Source organism: Poecilia formosa, unplaced genomic scaffold (genome assembly GCF_000485575.1).
Source record: "Poecilia formosa unplaced genomic scaffold, Poecilia_formosa-5.1.2 Scaffold433, whole genome shotgun sequence".
In the NCBI taxonomy this organism is placed as follows: Eukaryota; Metazoa; Chordata; class Actinopteri; order Cyprinodontiformes; family Poeciliidae; genus Poecilia; species Poecilia formosa.
Genome location: NW_006800372.1, coordinates 81,225 through 86,387, shown reverse-complemented (window position 1 = coordinate 86,387; position 5,163 = coordinate 81,225). Strand labels below are relative to the sequence as shown.

General features: G+C 47.9%; 1 protein-coding gene and 1 long non-coding RNA gene across 6 annotated transcripts in view; one reads left to right on the top strand and one right to left on the bottom strand.

The window, feature by feature from the left end:
• The window catches only part of LOC103155519 (attractin-like protein 1), a 128,996-nt gene that overhangs the window by 54,122 nt on the left and 69,711 nt on the right, over nt 1-5,163 (top strand). The gene's annotated exons all lie outside the window — the stretch shown is intronic.
• Nucleotides 138-3,223, bottom strand: LOC107833724 (uncharacterized). The gene is made up of 3 exons (XR_001659486.1): nt 3,089-3,223; nt 1,977-3,020; nt 138-1,770 (listed from the first exon to the last, which is right to left on the bottom strand). It is a non-coding gene; the product is annotated as an uncharacterized LOC107833724 (long non-coding RNA).

Below are 5,163 nucleotides of genomic sequence, written 5' to 3'. Positions count from 1 at the left end.
TATCCCAAGTGACTACCCCGACCGTGCAACTCGGGGGTAGCAGAGGTGCCGGTCCCTCCTCTGAGTCGTCAGGGGTGTAGAGTCTGGAGAGGGCGTCCGGTTTAACATTCTTGGATCGGGAAAATCGGGAAAAGAATACTGACCAGTGGGACTGTTGTGGGTTGTTTTGTTTGGCTGACTGAAGATAGGCGAGGTTTCTGTGGTCAGTCCAAACCACTACAGGGTGTTCCGCTCCCTCCAGCCAGTGACCCCATTCCTCCAGGGCTAGCTTTATAGCTAGTAGCTCCCGATCTCTTACGTCATAGTTCCTTTCTGAAGGAGACAGTCTGCGAGAGAAGAAAGCACATGGGTGAGATTTGCCATCATTGGGAGAGACCTGGGACAGGACGGCCCCTACTCCCGAATCAGAAGCATCGACCTCGAGAACAAACTGTCTGGTGGGATCGGGCTGGATAAGGACTGGTGGGTTGGCAAACAGTAATTTTAACTGAGTAAAGGCCTCTTCTGCTTTGGGCGTCCAGGAAAACGTGGTCTTGGAGGAGGTAAGTGCTGTTAGTGGGGAGGCCGTCTGACTGTAGTTACGTATAAAACAGCGATAAAAGTTGGCAAATCCTAGGAACCGTTGTAACTGCTTTCGAGTCTCAAGTCTGGGCCACTCCAACACAGCTTTGATTTTGTCCTCCGACGGTCTTATCTGTCCGCCTTCGAGGACATATCCGAGGAAAGTGACAGAGGATTGATGGAACTCACTTTTCGGCTTTAACGTAGAGTCGGTTCTCCAGAAGACGCTGGCGAACTTGTCGGACGTGCAACTTATGTTCCTTCAAGGAGCTGGAATAAATCAGAATATCATCCAAGTAGACAAAAACGAAATCATTTATAAAGTCTCTTAAAACATCGTTCACTAGAGCTTGAAAAAAGGCAGGAGCGTTTGAAAGACCAAAGGGCATGACTAAGTATTCAAAATGCCCCATAGGCGTCTTGAAGGCCGTTTTCCATTCATCTCCTTCTCGGATGCGAAGGAGATGGTAAGCATTTCTAAGATCCAATTTGGTGAACACAGTTTCCCCCTGAACCGGTTCGAAGGCTGATGAGGAGTGGAAGAGGATATTTATTTTTTATGGTGATTTGGTTTAAACCTCTGTAGTCTATGCAAGGTCGTAATGAGCCATCTTTTTTCCCTACAAAGAAAAATTCTGCGCCAAGAGGTGAGGTGGATGAACGGATAATGCCTGCAGCCTAAGGAATCATTAATGTATTTTTCCATTGTTTGGCGTTCAAGACGTGAGATATTATATAGACGGCTGTTGGGCAGAGGAGCGCCGGGCAGAATATCAATGGCGCAATCATATGGGCGATGAGGTGGAAGTGACAAGGCCTTATCCTTACTGAATACAGGAGCTAGATCATTGTACTCAACGGGAACTGCGGAGAGATCAGGAGTTTTACTTTCGGAGTTCCCCTCAGGCGTGGAGCTTGAGGGGACTGTGGAACTAAGACAGGTAGCATGGCAGTTGGAGGACCAAGATTCAACATGTGCTTTAACCTAGTTTATGTGTGGGTTGTGGGCAACTAACCAGTTGTAACCCAGAACAATGGGTGAACTGGTTGCACTAAAGACAAAGAATGAAATGTTCTCAGAGTGGTTACTGGAAATGATGAGACAGATAGGCTTGGTCTTGTGCGTGATTTGTGGCAAGGCCTCTCCATTGAAGGCGGCGACTCAGAGGGGAACTCGAAGAGGATCGACCTGGATGTCCATCTGTTTGACTAGGGAAGCATTGATTAAGTTTTGCTCACAACCGGAGTCGATTAGAGCTGACAGAGGAAGGGACAGGTGGTTATTCATCAGGGTAGCTGGAAGAAGAAGACGAGATTGAGTTGTGGATGTCGGTGCCGGCAGTCTCCTCGTCTTTACTGTCGGACCTGAGGGTTTAAACGGATTTGACAGTTTGCAATGAAGTGTCCGGGCTCACCACAGTAGAGACACAGGCGAGAGTTTAACCTCTTTCGTCTCTCCTCTGGAGTCAAACGAGTGTGTCCCAGCTGCATGGGTTCTGGTTCGGGGCAGCTGCTGAAACTGGTTGCACAGATGAAACAGTTGGACTCTGTAAATGAAAACTGCGGCGAGTTCGTTCCTTGATGCATGACCTTATGCGGTTGTCTAATTTGATGGTTAAACTTATAAAGTCTTCTAAGGACTCAGGTTCGTCCAGGGTGGCCAGCTCATCCTTTATCTGTTCATTCAATGCGTGAAAACATGCACTTTTCAGTGCAGCTGTGTCCCAGCCGGAAACTGCAGCCTTTATTCTGAAATCTATAGCAAAATCTGTTGACCCTGCTTAAGCTTCCATAGGTCACGGGAAATGGAGGTCTTGTCAGTATCTACAGAAAACCTGCTTGAAATCCTTCAAAAAAAATTGAGAATGTACACCCAAAGTTTGTGGGAGAGGGAAACTTGGCTTCAGCCCATTCCAGGGCTCGTCCGGTTAACAGGGACAACATATGCGCTGTCTTTGCGTCATCATGGCTGAAACTTTGAGGTGAATGATTAAATATTATTCCACATTGTAAAATGAACCCTTTACATTTCTTCACCTCTCCAGAAAACTTATCAGGTGCTGGGGGGCGTACCTCAGAAAATGTAGCAGCGGGGGGCGACTTCTGAACCTCTGAAGATGGAGGCGGCGTGCTCGGACCCTGTTGAAACGGACCTTGAAGAAAGTTAGACAATTCAGTTAAGCAACGATTAGTCTGTCGGGATCCCAGCTCACGCAGAACGGCATGATGTGACTATATAAGTTCTTGTTGTTCGGACAACGCTCTCCTAATTGCATCTGCTGGGGTTAACTGTGGGCCTGAGTGTTCTGTCATGTTTAGTTCCAGTCTCTGAACCCACATGCAAGAACACAATCAGGAGTCAGCGTATTTCAAAACAATAATATAGTTTATTGAAACGGGGAAGGGGAAAGGGAGTGAGTGTGGTGCAGGAATCAGGATCGGTACCACCAGAGTAGCCACTGCAGACGAGAGGTTGAGGTTAGGCTTTGATAACCAGGGAGTAACAAATCTTATGACGGAAGCTTACTTTAGAGCTGGGTGAGTTACTTATAGGAGCAGATGGGAACCTGGTGGCGGCGAGGAGAACCAAGGACCGTGGGAGGACCAACAAGTAAGATGGCTGTGTGGAGGGCGAGCTGACGGCTGACAATGATCCAGCGACTGAGGAGTTGGAAGGCTTCGGCCACAAGCAGGTACGTACTGCTGCGTCACAGAGGAATCCACAGAGAACACCGGGACCAGGAAAGGAGTGCTCGGGGGAAGGCANATAGATTAAAATCGCTGATCAAGCAAAAATACCTCTAAACAATCTTCTGATCGCTGGCAAGATTTATTGGCATAAAACCAGATTTCTTTTGAATATGGTGAAAGTCAGAAAATTACTTGTACAAAACCATGGTCTTGAGGGTACAAATCGATGCCTAGTTGGTAGGAGATGCCTCATGGTGGAATGCTCCATTCATACCCATAATTGTTGGGCATGAAACTGTCATGTTTAGTTCCAGTCTCTGAACCCACATGCAAGAACACAATAAGGAGTCAGCGTATTTCAAAACAATAATATGGTTTATTGAAACGGGGAAGGGGAAAGGGAGTGAGTGTGGAGCAGGAATCAGGATCGGTACCACCAGAGTAGCCACTGCAGACGAGAAGAGGTGGACGGCTGAGAGGCGGCAAAGTCCTTAAGCAAAGAAGGGTCAAGGATGAAAGAACGGGGAACCCAAGAGCGTTCCTCCGGACCTTAACCCTCCCAGTCGACAAGATACTGGAAGGCACGACCTCGTCGACGGGAGTCAACAATCCGGCGAACGGAGTATGCCAGGTGACCATCAATGTCACGGGCGGGAGGAGGGGGTTCGGCCCGGACTGGCTTGATCTGGGAAACGTGGAAGGTGGGATGAATGCGTAGTGAGGAGGGTAAACAGAGACGGACAGCGGTGGGACTAATGACAGGTTCCCAATGAACCTGGGAGAGAGTTTCTTCGACAGAGACTTCAGCGGTATGTCCCTAGTGGACAGCCAAACCGTCTGGCTGCAGCATAAACAGGAGCAGGGGTTCTTCTGCAGTCGGCCAGACGTTTATTTTGTGCGGCTGTATTGTTTAATGCAAAGATTGTGTCCTTCCAGATTTTATTACAACGGCGAATGTGATGTTGCACAGAGGTTACCCAGATCCTGTCTTCGTCGGCAGAAAGCAATGGCGGCTGGTAACCCAGGGAAACCTCAAAAGGGGATAGACCAGTGGCTGCAGACACATGACTGTTATGGGCGTACTCCACCCAAGGGAGATACTGGGCCCAATCTTCAGGGTTGGATGAGGAGACACACCGAAGCGTGGCCTCCATCTCCTGATTCATCCTCTCCGTTTGTCTGTGGATGATAACCAGAAGAGAGAACAGGTTTTGCACCCAGGGCAGAACAGAACCGTTTCCAAACCTGAGAGATGAACTGGGGGCCACGGTCTGAAAGGATCTCCTGGGGCATGCCGTGCAGCTTGAATACATGTTTGAAGAGTAGAAGGGCTGTTTGAGCGGAGGTGGGTAACTTGCGGAGAGGGATGAGATGGCAGGCTTTAGAAAAACAGTCTATGATGGTGAAAATGGTGGTCATACCTTTCGAGGGCGGAAGCCCAGTAACAAAATCGATGGCTATGTGTGACCATGGAACAGGTAGTGGTTGAAGTAAGCCAGAGGGTGGTTGGTGAGAAGATTTATTTCTTGAACAGGTGGGGCAGGCGAGAACAAACTCCTTGACATCTTTATGAACGGATCCCCAACAAAGTCTTCGATTGACCAACTCAATAGTGCGGCTTACCCCTGGGTGTCCTGCAGTGGTGGGAAGTAACGAAGTACAAGTACTTCGTTACTGTACTTAAGTACAATTTTCATATATCTGCACTTTACTTAAGTAGATTTAATAATGGGTACTTTCTACTTTTACTCCACTACATTTTACAGTAAGTATCTGTACTTTCTACTTCACTACATTTCTACAAAAGTGTCGCGTTACATCCAAATCGCACTGCTCTCTTTTTATCCGTTAAAATATGAAGTTCAGGGTCTTAATTAAGGTGGCGCCGTAAAATCCGAGCAATAACTGACT